Source organism: Podarcis filfolensis (assembly GCF_964270895.1).
Source record: "Podarcis filfolensis genome assembly, chromosome: 7".
In the NCBI taxonomy this organism is placed as follows: domain Eukaryota; kingdom Metazoa; phylum Chordata; class Lepidosauria; order Squamata; family Lacertidae; genus Podarcis; species Podarcis filfolensis.
The window spans coordinates 29,160,237-29,177,029 of NC_139603.1; positions in this window are offsets into that span (position 1 = coordinate 29,160,237).

Below are 16,793 nucleotides of genomic sequence, written 5' to 3' on the forward strand. Positions count from 1 at the left end.
TAAGGTCAGTGTGGTGCAAACACACTGGCAAACCATTCCACTGCTCCCATTTAAGCATGCTTTCATGATGCAACCTCTCTGCCACCTTGTTCCCCTTCCTCCTGGTACAGCAGCAGTGCTGGAGATGGTCAAGTAAATGCCACCATCCTGTTGACTGGTTTCAGGGAAGCAATAGGTCAAAATGGCCTTGTCTGAACGTTTGTTTTCTGATGTTGTTTCTGGTTTTCATGGGGTTTTCTGCTTTGGGTTTGTGTGTGTGTGCGCGCTACTGCTGTTGGGTTGTTTTTATCCCAGTTTTCACATCAAGGAACTCAGTTTTCAGTCAGTGGGAGTTGAAGTAGAATGAGTCACGTTCTTTTCCTGCTGGTCACTGAATGTCTAGAAGGAAAAACTACAAGTTGGGGAATCTTAATTCGTAATGCTGGATGTAGTCCGATTTTGTGGCTGGAGACAGACAAAGCAGGACTTGTGAAGGGTGATGCTGCTTTGCGCATTGGTCTTAAGAGGGTCACAAGCAGAAGGAAACTGTATTTCAATCATATTAGGCCCACACTCCAAACAAAAGGGAGTAATTCAGGAAAGGGCATATCCTTAGGGTTGGCAGCAGAGCAATTTTAAACTGCTTACTTGATTATTATTATTTTTTTACAACTTATCACAATATTTTTAGTTATAGTTATAGTGTCATTACATCATTGTCTCTAGAAAGTTAAAAGGAACAGAAAAACAGGGTTAAACACTGATAAATCTACAATTTATGAAAGCCCTGTTAAACATTTCAAGATTAACACAGTGTATTCTTTGAATCATTGTTAAAGAAAAAGGTCAGATATATTCACATTAATATACAACAGAAAGAAAAATATATATCAAAACCATATTGAATTTTCAGGAGGCAACACTTTTTTTTTTTTTACAATACCAAATAAATAGAAAGCATCTAGAAATCTGTTCCATCCATATCCTGTTTCTTTTGATCTTAATATGTTAATATTGACATCAGAGTTAGTTTCCAAAGCTTGTTTATATAACCACTGCTCTCCAGTAAGATTTGAGCTTTCCATTTTTTTCAATAAACAACAATCTTGCTGCTACTACCATATAAGAAATCAATTATCTATATTCTCTGTTTACTGATTGAGATGTATAATTAAACAACAGTAGCAAGGGATCTTATCCTGTTTTCATAACGTAATATTAATTTTGGAATCATTTCCCAGTATTTCTGTGCTGAAGGACATAACCACCACATATGAGAGTAACTTCCCAATTGTTTTATCCATCATATTATTGAATCGTTCTTTTTTAAAGATAGATTTTTAACTTTGACTAGTATATAGGCTTTGTATGAAAGAGTTGGTTACAGTTTCACCTAAAGAGGTAGAGTCCTTTCTGGCTTTTTGTTGGAAAAGATGTTACACCTCTGGGCTTCTTCCTGCTGGTCCATGTGCAATTCCTAATGCAGGTACATGGCAGATGCTTCTGTTGATGCTGTTAGCCAAATGTGGGCAGCTGCACATGGGAGCATAATAGCAAGGCACAACATACACCTGTCCACTGCTAATCTGGAAGATTGGTGGGACCAACTTTTCCCATACTAGCCCATTAAGGTTCTCATCTGATAGTCTTCTCTGTATGCCCCCACCTTCTGAGGTGGCAACAGCAGAGATAGGACGTTTTCATTGTTTGTGTCTGGTCTTTTGACCAGTATCCCTAGGATAGTGTTATGGCTCCAGACCAGAGGGCATTGGAGGCAGAATCCTCAAGCAGTAGTAGCTCTGAAGGCAGCCCTGTTTAGGGAAGTTTTTAATGTTTGATGTATTTATCGTGTTTTTAATATTCTATTGGGAGCCGCCCAGAGTGGCTGAAGAAACCCAGCCAGATGGGCGGGGTATAAATTGGGACAAGATAACCCTTGTGGTCCCTTCCAACTCTAAAAGTCTATGATTCTATGATTTACCATTAACTAAAGCGAGATGAGCGTCGCAACCCCTGAGTCATTCGCGACTGGACTTAACTGTCAGGGGTCTTTACCTTTACCGTTAATAAATTTAAGATGTCATTCCCTTTCCAAGTGCTAAGAGTGAGAATGCAGTTTCAGGATTTTTGTCCAAAATATAATCTGACCTACTTTCCAAATACCTCTACCAGATTCCCCACTGAATGCCAAACATTTGACATCAGACACCTTGGAGGCATGTCAAAGTGCAAGTAGATAAATAGGTACCGCTCCAGCGGGAAGGTAAACGGCGTTTCCGTGCACTGCTCTGGTTCACCAGAAGGGGCTTAGTCATGCTGGCCACATGATCTGGAAGCTGTACGCCGGCTCCCTCGGCCAATAAAGCAAGATGAGCGTCGCAACCCCAGAGTCAGCCACGACTGGACCTAATGATCAGGGGTCCCTTTACCTTTAACTTTTACCTTGGAGGACTGGGAAAGTTCTAAGGAACATTCCCCAAATGATCCCCCACAACTCAAAACTCAGTTGCCCAGAAGAGGCCAGCAACTGTATAAAAAGGCACCAGATGCATCACTCAAAGGGCAAAGCTTTAGTATTGACCCTTTAGATCAGATTAATAAATTGCTCCATGTTGAGGCAGCTTGTTCCTTCTGTCTCAGCTACAGGATTGCTGCCTATGGAATTGAAATGCAGCTACTCAGCTCTGAGCCAGGACTTCTGACCCCTCCCAAGGCCCTGAACTTGCCACAACAGTGCATCAGCCATGGAACCCGAAGCCTACCTTTCTCCACCTCACCTGGGCCATAGCCTCCTCTCTATCACAGAGATCATGATGGATTAGGGCAGGATATTTTCCTGGTGCCTATAGTGATGTAATTTAGGAATCTTTCAAAATTGTCTTGGGTCCTTTTAAACCCTTAAACCCAATGGTAGCACTGTGTGTTTTATTCCACCTTGTTCTTTGAATTTTAAGTGCTGTTTGGCTGAATTAATGTACTGTCATTTCACATGTGCTAAATTGTATTTTGGATACCTAATTTTAATGGGTAATGCCCTGGGAACACTCTTTTGTTTACAATTAATTTTATGTATTGTAAGTATTTTTACACCACCCTTCAATAGTATTCCCAGGTGGGTATATAAAAAGAATAAAACAATTAAAATATAAATACCAAAACAAAACAAAACAAATAATTATAAGCAAAAAGTTACAAAATAATAAAAGCAGTATGAAACTGTGAGCTGGGTGAAATTGCTTCTAAAGCATTGAGAAAATATAAAAGCGAAGAAATCCAAAGAAGTTATTCTACTTGTATACAGTGGTACCTCAGGTTACAGATGCTTCAGGTTACAGACTCTGCTAACCCAGAAATAGTACCTTGGGTTAAGAACTTTGCTTCAGGATGAGAACAGAAATCGTGCGGCTGTGGCACGGCAGCAGCAGAAGGCCCCAAAAGCTAAAGTGGTACCTCAGGTTAAGAACCGTTTCAGGTTAAGAACAGACCTCCAAAACGAATTAAGTTCTTAACCCAAGGTACCACTGTAATGCTTTTTGAGCTACTAATACAAGAGAAGGTCAGATGATTTTCAACCTGCCTGCTGTAATTCTCTGAACCATCTAAATATCTGTTTACAGATTTGTCGGAGCCTCCAGAACAGCATGGGGAAAAGTGGTGGAGGTGAAAATCAAAGAAAATCACATCACTCCCCTTTTTTACATAAGCAGATACCTCCACTAGAGAAGCAGCTATTTTATGAACAGAACGGAATGCTGGATTTCACTCTTTCCCTGGAGCTGAAAGAGCAGTGTCAGATGAACCAGCTGACAAGTGGGGTGCCACCACTAAGAAGACCCTCTCTTTGAAGAGAAGAGCCTCTCCTATAAACTATGGGGTTTGAAGGTGTAGGGTGTTAATTTAGAACATTTGCTTTGAAATTAAAGATAAAATAAGCAAAATGATTGTTTATATAGAAACTGCTTGCTCAGCATTCTGCCGGTGGAGCTGAACACATGATGGACTCCTAGGCAGAATGGTCTTAAGTAGTGGGAGGTTAGAATGACTTTCTCATTAGGGCTGCTGATTAAGAGAAAAAAACGACCCAGAAAGCAGGACCTTACATGAGTTCTTTTACTTTTAAAAGAGTTAATTGTACTATGCTAGTAGCTACAGACCTCAAAGAAATAAGGCCTCTCATCAAATCTGCTTTAAATAACAAGGTTCCCCCACCTCCTTCATTTATTCAGCAGTCTCAACTAGTATGGCCCTGGGTGATCCTCAATTTCAACTTTTTTTTTGGGGGGGGAGAAAGAACCTAGATTTCAGAGGTGCAAATATCCCCCCCCCCCACCACTGAGAATCACTTAAGGGTTGTAGGTCAGAGCAGATGCATTGAAACTAATGGGCAGGATTAATTTAGGTCCATTAATTCTGGTCTACTTTGAGTAGAACTTAGTTGGAGATCATCCAAGCTATGCACCCAAACCCAGCTTTTTCTTTTCCCTGGACTAGTCACATGGGTGATCCCACCCAATTACAAGAATGCAGTGAATAAGTAGGATGGCATCACAGTCCCGACCATATTGGGTTTATGTGATGATGTGTCACTGAACACAAGTAGGAACAGAGCAAATATTTCCACCAGGAGTGCTGAAAAAGTTCTTTTTTCCCTTCCAAGTAGATAAATAAAGGAGAAGGCATTTTTGTGGGCTTGGAAAAATGTTTGTGACACATTTGTCAAACACAAGTTGAGCACAGCTCGAATCTTGATATCAGCTTGTTGTTTATGACATCTCTCTTCCAGCCAAGACTGCGATTCATATTTCTTTTTATTGATCAAGAATAGTCTCATTTATTAAGCTGTGTTGTGAGGTAGCCATCGGATACCTCTGTATCCTATGAGCCTGCTAAATTGCCAAAGCACCTATAGATGGCAGCATTTCACAAAGAACTCTCTCCCTCTCCCTCCCCCCCCCCTCCACCCAACCTCCAAAGAGAAAACAGTTCTGTAATCTGTTGACAGGATTAAGAATTCCTGTTGTTTTACAGGAAGTAAATAAATCCTCATGGTCTTTTGGAAACCTCATAAGTATATGAGAATGGTTAAAAATTGTTTATACTATGGTAAAAGTATCAAATGGATATTTACAGCATTTAAACCATTACCTCAGATTGATGTGGATTGGTCTGAAAGGGCAGACTGTTTGCATTATCCCGTTTAGCAACATCTGTCAAACTCTTGTGTGATGGCTATAATCGTCAGGGGTTTGGGCTTTTCAGTTTGCATGGGGTCTATTTCGCTCATAAGGAGTAAGCCAGAGGAGGTTATTATCTTTGGCCTTAAATGCAGCGTGCAGATTCTGGAGAATAAAAGAGAAGCAATGTATTGTCTTTAAATACATCTAATGGTAGCAACTGTGGTGTTTCTTGAGTGTGCACAGAGTGCCTTCCCTTGCTAAGATAAGTTAACAGCTGTTCCCTCACATCTAGGAATAGGGAGCAAGGCTTTCTCATCAGAGGACTCGATCCAAGCACCTTTCATTTTAAGAATTACCGTATTTTTCCATGTTTATTTTTTCCTAAATTTTTGAAGTTTAAAATAAGAGGTCATCTTATACACAGATAGCACATGGTGCATTTTCTTAATTTTGAGTCCCCAAAAATAGCAGGTGTCTTATACACGGGGGCGTCTTATACACGGAAAAATACGGTAAGCGGTGTACACAAGCTTTTGAGTCACATGGAATTCCTCATCGGGAGGAATGGGAAGGTGGAAATTCTCATCGATGAGAGGCAACAAACATGCCAGCATTTTTAAAAATGCATATTATAATGTAGTAAGACCTGAAAACGAAAGGTTTACTGTAAATTCAATTTAATGCATAAAATTCAGTATCCCATACCTCTCCTTAAAAAAAGAGAGAGATCCCCATTGCGCCCTTAACGCCCACAGTGCTGCAGGGATAGTAGCAGAAATAGGTGAGAGAAAGAATTATACCTTCTCTGCATCTCTTCAAGCTCTCTGGTTCCCAGTTTGCACATTTCTTCCTCTGTCCTCTGTTCTTCCTACCTGCTGTTTCCTCAAGGTGATGTACATCACCAGCAATGGCTGGGACTAATTGGACAGAATGCAGTTACTCCCAACAACAGGTACAGCCAGAGCCAAGGACAGCCAGAGCCAATTAATTCTACTTTTGCTACCATATTCCTCCCTGCTGAGTTCTACAAGGGCCACACTGAGACAAAGGAGGAGTTGGTGGCACAGTGTCCCATTCACTCTCAACAGACAAGCTTCTGCCATATATTGGTCAGCTGCTTGCTCTGCCCCATTGCCTTGGCCACCTTGTCTCTGGGCTCACTGCTTCTTAAAATTCCTCTTAAAATTCCCTATCTTCTGGGGCCCTCTCTGATTGGGATTCACCGAACCAGCCCCGTCAGTGGAAGCCGCATGCAAGGACTTCTGCTTGCACAATGGGGTTTCCTCCTCCTTTCCTTCAACCATGTACCCCAAAATTGATGGGTAGGGGAGTCAGGAGAACCTCCCCAGAACAGGAGAGCAGGAGGTACTGTTTTATCTTGCAAGCTGGAATGCTTGTGCAGACAGAATGATTGGGAGAATGCAACACTGAATCCCACCCTATATGACTGAGGACTCAGCTACATTACAGTGGAACCTTGGTTCTCAAATGCCTTGAAACTCGAACATTTTGGCTCCCAAATGCCAAAAACCCAGAAGTGTGTGTTCCAGTTTTCAAACGTTCTTCGGAAGCTGAACGTCCGATGCAGTTGTCGGCTATTGTTTCCAGGGCACCTGCGCCAATTGGAAGCCACGCCTTGGTTTTGGAAGTTGAATGGAATTCTGGAATGGATTTTGTTCGAGAACCAAGGTCCAGTATTCTTCAAAAATAGAGCTTTGAATGCGTTATAAACATGCAACTCCAGACGGTGCTGGAGAGCAAAAAATAAATAAATTATTTGCCATTTTAGAGAGTGTTTTTCATCTTTTGTTATAATGAATTAATTTCTGACTTATTTATAGCGGGGTTTTCCTCTGTGTAGATCCACCCCAACTGTCCTGCTTCACAGAAGATGGATGGTGAACCCTCTGAGCATCACAGCAGCTCAGCCAATCAGTATCAGAACCCTTAAATATAGATGGAGTGATGTATGGATATAAGGACTTTGCTGCCGGAACCAGTGTCCTTTCATATTAAACTGAAGTGGATGCTGAGCATATTTACTCAGAACTAAGTTGACTTCTGAAGAATCATGGTTGGCCCCTACCCCAGGCAGGCTTCTGTAGCAGCAGGACTCAAGGATCCACCTTTGCATTAGATCCATGCAACAGGACTTCCCATCTTATGTTTTCCCCATGTTATGAAGGATAATCCCTGAAAACAGCGCCAGCCCAGGACATTTTGGTACCTGAGGCGAACCACAAAATATCTGCCTTTCTCCCTCCCTCCCAGGAAGAAGGGAGGAAGTGAAGACTGACATCTGGAATGAAGGGAGAATAAAGATCTACGTCAAGATCTGCTGCCCCTGTGGATCCTGCTGCCTAAGGCTGCAGCCTCACCTTGCTTCATCAGTGAGCCAGTCCTGTCTGAAAAATATATAAAGGGTGCCCACATCAGCAAAACCTTGGGGAGGTGACACATGGGAACAGAATCACCCCTGCAGAGATTTCCAAAGTATTTGGATTATTTGGCAAAGTTTAAAAAAAGACTCCAAGCTCACACAATCTTCCCGTTACATGTTTAATTGAAAAGCCGTGCATTTTGCTTCCAATATTTTGTTCTATGAACAATTAAGCAAGTTCCAAACACTAAAACACTATTAATATGGCTGAAGCTGTATTTATGGCATTTATCTCGTGTGTGTGTGTGTGTGTGTGCTGAGCCTTGCTCAGTGTGATTAGAAAAGTAAGCAAAGGCATCTTGCCTAATTTTTTTTCTCAGTGGGAGAGCAGAAGGCTTCCATTGGAATGCTGTTCCTAGCGGGTGGAATAACTAATATTCTTACATACAAATTTCCCCCTCAGTTATTCCATATTTGAAAGACTATTATGATTAGGTAGCCTGAGAACCTATTTAATTTTCCAGTAGTAGCTCTTTTTAAGTCTGGCACTCATTCCCCTCTCCCCGCACAAAGTAACTTTTACAGTTTTTAAGAGGCATAAACTCCTGGGAATTAATTTAGTTGTGTATCAGAGATCTTGTTCTGCAACCTGTAAAAATTACGCTTCATTTACTCAGAAGAAAGCCCTGTTGTGTTGAATGGAGCTTGTTCCCAGCTTGTGCGTACAGAACCTATAGCCTTATTTATGTACTGCTAGTCACTATGAGGCAATAAGCTCTGCACTGAAAAGTCACACCCTGACCACCAGAAATTCCTTCCTCCACCTCAGTTTTTTTCTATTGATAATGTACGTTCTCAGCCATAAGGACTAGATACTTAGTTATAATTGAATATCTTATGGAGTACCAGTTGTGCGATCCTAGGGCTGCCAAATGTCCAGGAACTGGGCAGGAAAATGGCATCTGTGCAGATTTTCGGCAAATTGGCAAAATGTCCAGGGAAACCCAGCAAGGGGTGTGTGTTGATATTTTTTTAAAACAAACAAACAACAATTTTAAAATTCAAAAAGCCAGCCAGAAACTTAGATTGGCTATGAAGTAGTGTATAAATATAAAAAAATATGGACTACAGTGGTACCTCAGGTTACATACGCTTCAGGTTACAGACTCCGCTAACCCAGAAATAGTGCTTTAGGTTAAGAACTTTGCTTCAGGATGAGAATAGAAATCGTGTGACGGTGACGTATTGGCAGCTGGAGGCCCCATTAGCTAAAGTGGTACTTCAGGTTAAGAACAGTTTCAGGTTAAGAACAGACCTCCAGAATGAATTAAGTACTTAACCCAAAGTACCACTGTATATCATCTAAACAGGGACACTAGTGCAATGGCTCTCCTTTTCCCATGCAACTTCTTTGCACTCCTAAATCTGTTCTGGGGTCTCCTCCAGCACCCCAGAGCAGATTTAGAGGGCACAGTGGCATACCAGTCAACATTCCCCAGACAAAAATCAGGATCCGAGAGCACGACACTAAAATACATGTGTCTTTTGGTTCTGTACTCTCTCGCAAGCCTGCGGACTCGCACGACACCAAAATATGTGCATCTTTGGTTGCCGCGCTCTCGCCCAAGCCAGTGGCACCACTGCAAATATCAGCACCAGCTGCAAGCGCCGGCTCATCCCTGCGATATTGCAGGCTCAAACCAGAAGCTGGGAGAGCTTCTGTAATTCCAGGAATGTCCCATTAAAAGAGGGACTGTTGGAGTGTGTACTGGGGGAGAAGAGGGTAGCGAAGTTACACTGCACAGCTAAATGTTGTTGTGCTGGCATGACTGTTAGAGCTGAATACCATCTCAAAAAATTGAGAAACATTACAGCAGGGTTTCTGAGCTGGCACAGAATGGATGCACAACCACACTATTTTCCTCTGCTGGTGGTGATGTGTGTGGTGTGGACACCACTTTGACTCCTCTCCAAGGCAAGCATAAGCAGACCTGGAAAGTCCAGAGGAACTGTTTGGAAGATGCCATCACTGAAGATGCCTGTGTACAAGCTCGGTGGTAACTATAGGAATGAGGCTAGGTGACGAGATCATAAATCTCAGAGGTTGGGGACCTGAGCACACGTTGACCAAGTCCACAGAATGCATTGCAGGTGATAAACGGCATGAGGATCCATGGGGGAGAGGAACCTCTTGCGAACAGTCTTAGCAAAGAACAAAACAACAGCAACACGGTGCAGGTTTCTATGGATTACACAGTGAAGATTGGTGTAATAGTCATTCTGGCTCCACTGAGAACCCCAAGAAGCCTAACAGAGAATGATCAACACTCTCATGAAACTAGAATTCCCAGAGTTCTTTGAGGGAGGAAGCCATTCCAGTTAAGTTGATGTCGATAGTTTGTCGTGTGACACATCCACTGGAAACTCATGCCCTATAGCATCTTGGGATTTTCCTATTTTAAAAATATCATATTATCCTGCCTATGTTTCAGAGCCTGGTTGTAATATTATGGACAAGAGAAACCCAACCCAGTCTTAGGAACTTAACCATCACTGGGCTACGTATTGCACAAAAATTGTAGAAATGATATTAACAGTTAACAGAATCTGTCAACGAGTAGCAGGCAAGTAGAACTGAAAGGGAATAAAAAGGATATTTTCATGACTGAAGATTAAATGTTAGTGATGTCACCATTTTGGTTTTATCTTGATTTTTCTTTAAAAACAACAACAACAAGAACAGGATTTACTGATTACCAATATTTGCTTTGAAAATTAGAAGCTGAGCAGAAGTATATGTGAAGCAGAAATTCTTGCTGACGTGCTAAGATTTTTATCAGTCAAGGTATTAGGTCCTTATTCTTTTAAATTGGGCCTTACAGGTCTGTAATAGTGGGGAAAACTTTTGACGGTTCAGCTTGCTTTTTAGATAGGACGGTGCTTTGATCACACATTTGACAATGAAGGTGGGGTTGGGGAGGTAAGGCTGAGTTGCTGACATAAGCAAGCTGGTTTTCCTCATGTCTCTAAGTGAAAGCTTATGATCATATTCTTAGATGCTTTTTGTCTGTCTCTATCTTTCCTTTTCATCTAATGGTGCCTTTAAAAAAAAGTTGGCATATGACTGAAATCATAAAAATGAATTTCTTTATTTTATTAGGGAACAAGGCTGCTGTTTCAGATGACTTTTTTCCCCTGGTTATGACAAAATTGTCAAAAGGGATTTAACTTCCTTTCTTTCCAGATCACATGGCCGATGTAAAAACACCAGTGCCCAGCAAAGGAATGCCTCTGACTGTTATTAAAGACAGATCTGATCCTTACGAAAACCCTGTGCTATTTTTGAGATAAGTAAACGGCACGGAAATAAACAATGTGACATTTTATTTCTACACTCTGCCCAAGACGCAAACCACATACTGCTTTGGAAATATGAAACATGACAAATCACTGTTTTGTTTTGTTTTCAAACTTCAAACCAGAGAAATTGTACACTTCCTTGTGAATTATACCACTGCGTTTTCATAGGTAAGTTGCAGTTCTTTCTCTGCTCAGAACTTTGCCAGACTCTGTGCATGAACGTGTCACCGAAAACAAAACAATAATGCACATTCTTCTCTTACTTCTCTTTTTTTAAAAAGTTACTACTTAAAATAAGGCTGGGACACGGGTGGCGCTGTGGTCTAAACCACTGAGCCTCTTGGGCTTGCCGATCAGAAGGTCGGCAGTTCGAATCCCCACGATGGGGTGAGCTTCCATTGTTCGGTCCCAGCTCCTGCCAACCTAGCAGTTCGAAAGCATGTCAAAGTGCAAGTAGATAAATAGGTACTGCTCCAGCGGGAAGGTAAACAGTGTTTCCGTGCGCTGCTCTGGTTCACCAGAAGTGGCTTAGTCATGCTGGCCACATGACCCGGAAGCTGTATACCAGCTCCCTCAGCCAATAAAGCGAGATGAGCGCTGCAACTCCAGAGTCGTCCGTGACTGGACCTAACGGTCAGGTGTCCCTTTACCTTTACCTTTACTTAAAATAAATATTGGCTTTTAGGAAATAAATCTTTAATATTGACTCATCAAATGAGTAAGCTAAAGTATCACTAAGTAACACTTAGGGCAGATCTGCAATGCCTGCAGCATCATATGTTAACTTGCTCACACCAATGAGCCATCATAGAGCCAACATCACATATCTTCCCATGTCACATCAGATGCCATATTTTGCAATGGAGTCCATTCACATATTGAGCCTTGTATAGAGAAGTGTTTTTTTAAAAAAAAATGTTTAATGTTTTATTGTGTTTTTATATATGTTGGAAGCCATCCAGGGTGGGTGGGGCAACCCAGTCAGATGGGCAGGGTATAACTAATAAAATTATTGTTATTATTTTTATTATGGAATAGGATATCCCTGTTTTCACTGGAGAAATGTTGGTGGATATGTGATTGCACTGGTCCCTCCCAACAGCTGTCAGCTAAAGTGCATGAGGAATGATGGTAGGAGCTTTCGGAATTGCAGTTCTTGAGTGAGCATGTCACATAAAGTGGCAGGCACACTCCTCTCTGTCATCAAGCTATGAGTCCAAGTGTTTTCTGTACAACCAACTTCTTTCTTTTGTTTTCATTTTTAGAAGACAGCCTGGCCCAGCAGCTCACAGTCCAGAATGTTACATATTCCATTCCAACACTCCTTCCGATTGACTCTTGGGAATCTCACAAACCATTACAACACCTGGACATCCCATGGAGGTCCAGAGAAAAAAGTTTGCAGAAACATCTTCACGCATGATCCCCAAGCATACATCCTGTCCCTGCCTCTGGTAATGGGTCTTGACTGTGATCCAGTCTCCTCTGGACCTAGGGGAAGTATCCACTTCCCCCAGGCTTCGGCCCCAGGGCCAGCTCAACCGTGCAGCAACCCAGGTGGCTCCCTTAGGAGTGCCATTTTTTCTGAGGACCCATAAAGTAGCATGCAGTCATAGAACTGTGGCTGAGGTGTCCTCAGATTCTTTGCAAAATGCCCACAGAAGAAGAAGAGTTTGGAATGATATCCCACTTTATCACTACCCTAAGTAGTCACAATCTTCTTTCCCTTCCTCCCCCACAACAAACACTCTGTGAGGTGAGTGGGGCTGAGAGACTTCAGAGAAGTGTGACTAGCCCAAGGTCACCCAGCAGCTGCATGTGGAGGACAGGGGAATCGAACCCAGTTCACCAGATTACGAGTCTACCACTCTTAACCACTACACCACACTGGCTCTCACCTCTCTAATCGCGCGTATCTGCCTGTGATTCCTCAGCATCTTCTGTAGTTCTCCAAGTGGTCCTGGGTTTTGCCTCTCAGAGGTGATTACCAACATTAGGGGCAGGAAAATGTCTTGGGCCTGCCCCACACTTACCAGAGGCGCTAGCTTGCAAAGGCCAACGTCGCACACATGACATCATGCATGACATCAATGTCCCGACGTTGGGAGGAGCCTGGGACAGAGCCGAATGCAGCAGCTGTGTAGCTTCAATGGCGGGTGGCTCCTCCTTCGCCTCCTCCTGGGGCCATCACCAGTGAGGCTGCTTCAACTCTCCCTCGAGGGCAGGAGGAAAAGGAAAAGGAGTCAGCCATGGGAGCCATGCCATGCTTGGCTCCATGCTTTGCCTCCATGTTTTTTGGATGGGGGGGCAGCCCCTACCCCAAAAAGTGGGTGGCCAAAAGGGGCTTGGCCCCCAGGAACTGACGCCCCTGAGACCTACTATTGCCAGATGCAAATCCTTCCCATTTCAGCTTCCATTGCTTACCCTCCAGTCTGGTTGCAGCCTATTTTGCATTTCCTCACTTGGATAACCTTCTACAGTGGTACCTCGGGTTACATATGCTTCAGGTTACATACGCTTCAGGTTACAGACTCCACTAACCCAGAAATAGTACCTCGGGTTAAGAACTTTGCTTCAGGATGAGAACAGAAATCATGCTCTGGCGGGGCTGCGGCAGCGGGAGGCCCCAATAGCTAAAGCGGTGCTTCAGGTTAAGAACAGTTTCAGGTTAAGAACAGACCTCCGGAATGAATTAAGTACTTAACTCGAGGTACCACTGTACATGCTTTATTTTCTTGCAGCCAGCAGACTCCATGGATTTCCGGCTCCTTTCCCTGACCTTCCCTTATCTCATTCACCTGAGCAGCTTTCAACAGCATAAACATATTCTTTTGTGTGGGCATGCAAAGAGGAGCCTGAATCGATGCCACCCACCCACACTCGACTCCCTGAGATATGAGAAAGATCTGAAATACAGCCTTGGGTGACATAAATTTTAGATACGGGAGTGGCTCCAATTCCACAGGCCCATCGGCAACAGATGCTGCTATGAGTTGAAGTTCTGCCCAAGTATGAAGCTCCATGTATTTTTGCATTGAAAGGGAGCCCTGTTTCATAGGGCGGAACCTCTGCTCATGATCATAGCTGTCAACATTTCCCTTATTCCCTTATTCCGAATAGGATTCCTCGCAAGAAAAGGGAAAAGTTGACAGCTATGCTCCTGATGGTGGTGGCAGACTCTTCTTTGTCGTTTTGAAAATTGACATTTTTACTAGCAGAGGAAACACATTCAAGATTTTTGTAGTATGTTTTTTTGGAAGGGAAGTAGGATACACACACAGAAAATGATGCCTTTCATTTTCATGATGAAATTCTGGATAGATTGCCACCTGCCAGCATATTATACGTCGCTGTTAAATTATTTTTCATCTCTGCAGCAATGGCTGATTAGCTTTGCAAAAACAAAAACTGTACGTGTAGCACAGTTTCATTCAGCATTTATAATCCCTTTCCAACCCCCTCCTCACGTTTGCCATCTTTCGCTTTAACGGGGAATTCAAAAACAAGACACACTGTAAGCTATTTGTGCAAACGAATAATTATGATTGTCACAGATTTCCAAGTCTAATTAGATATAATAATGTGGGGCTGGGGAGCTTTGTTTACATGTTGCAAAACATGGAAATGTGTGCTCTTTGCCGGGAATTTCTTAACTCATCAATAATAGTTTTGCATGTACCTTTTTTTTAAAAAAAGCTTTTTTAAAAAAATCAGAATTTATTTTTACAGCTTAATTAGCTGTAAATAAATAAAGATGCTATAAATACCAAGCTTGTAGCAAAATTAGAGGCACATTAAAGATAACGCACTTTGGGGACTTGCAGATCAGTTAGCAAGTCGCTGGAAATTGCAGGGGGAACTGGCAGCTGCTTTGAGTCAGCATAGCAACCCAAAATGCTGTAGGTACAGCAATGTGTGCGCTGATCATTTAAAGGCTCACTTTACCTTATTTACATTTTCAGCCCCTTTGGGATTTAAATAGCCCTGCTCTGATTCAGGAAGAAGAAGGAAAACATGCTGTACTAAACCTCTCCTGGCAGTAGAGGAATTTTGCTAGGTTTCATTGAATGTAAAGGAATGACGACTTGTTTACTTATTATGTTTCTTACTTTATGCCCTGGTGATTTTTCTCCTCCGCTTAAGTTTTGGAGACTTAATGTCATTTGTTGTCGTTCAACATGGCAAAGGACAGACAACAAATTTCTGGAGCTCAATTCCCCCTGCTTTCTTATCCTCTGGGAACAATATTTATCACGGTCATCTCGACAGAGAGGAGCACTGGAAAACCACTCTAGTCCTTTCCTTGAAGGACACTGAGTTCAGAGTTTTCCCAGCTCACATGTGCGCTAAGAAATTTGAGGCATATCGTATGAACTTTGGGAAATCACACACTTGTCCAAGGTTTTGCTAGAAATTTTAGGCAAGCTCACCTGCTAGGCTTTGAATTTCAAAGCCCTCGTGGCTAACTCACCTCACAGAGAAGTTCATATCGGGGCTCAGTAATAGAGCACATATGTTGTGGCTCAGCTGCAATCCCTGGCACCTCTCGCTAATTTTTTTATTCCATTCATTTACAAATTTATTATCTACACCACAGTTTCCCAAACTGGGGTCTCCAGCTGTTTTTGGACTATAGCTCTCATCATCCCTCACTAGCAAAACCAGTGGTCAGGGATGATGGGATTTGTAGTTCAAAAACAGCTAGAGACCCACGTTTGGGAAACACTGATCTATACTTTTATATATATAAAATAAGCAAGCAGAGTACAAGATATAAAGATAAAATCAACAAAGAAAACCCCCAAAAGCATCATAAAACATTATGTTAAACCAATCAGGCTGCAGTTGGATGTGGGTGGCTAGTGGTGGGGCAGAAATTAGATTCAGTTCACATTTAAAGAGGGACCTGCCAAATTTGCATTTTTTGAATCAATATGCATACTGAAATACAGGCACCCTTCAAAATTTGCACTTCTCCAAATTTTGTGGTGCTGTTCTCCGAGCAAATTATGTTGAGAAAAAATGCATATCTTTTGGGGAAACAAGCATTAAAAACAAACGTAGTGAAAATAACACACCTACAAAAACGTATGAGGAAATGACTTGCAAAAAAATATGTACCTTACTCAGAAAGGCATGCAAAAATGTGCTTTTAATCACACGCACACCCAAATGGCGGCAGAAGTGCGGAGAACTGAATTTCAAATTGTGAAACCGAGAAAACAAGAGAACTGAGATCTCAGACACAGGGTTGACCCCAAGATTGGCGAGGCCGGCACTTGTCGCACATCTGTGACATCACACGTGTTGTGTGATTTCACACACATCTTCCAGTGCCATGCAGGCCAGACCGGCGTGGTCTAGTGGAAGGCTGCAACAGTCTGCGTGGTGTCTGGAGTTGCTGTGCAGGTTGTGTGCACAGGAGGGCGCAGCCTTCCGTTGATGCTGTGGTGAGCTTGGCTTGGTGTTCGGGCCTCCTCTGCCCTCTCAATATTCAGAGTGCTGAGACTCCTGCTAAGCAAGTGTGGAATTGCCACACTTGACTGAGATGGACAGATCAGAGCATTCCTAATCAGAAGTAGATCATGCTATGGGCAGGCTATCCAAAGAACCATGGAGCAGCAGGTTTCTAAACATTCATATGCCCAGAACTTTGCTCAGCAACTAAATGATGTACAGTGGACGCTCGGGTTGCGAACGTGATCCGTGTGGGATGCACGTTCGCAACCCGCAGCATTCACAACCTGCATCTGCGCATCTGCACACGCGCAGGTAGTGATTCGGCGCTTCTGCACATGCACAAAGCGCGATTTAGCACTTCTGTGCATGCACGACCACCCAAACCTGGAAGTAACCCGTTCTGGTACTTCCGGGTTTTGGCAGTCCGCACCCAAAAA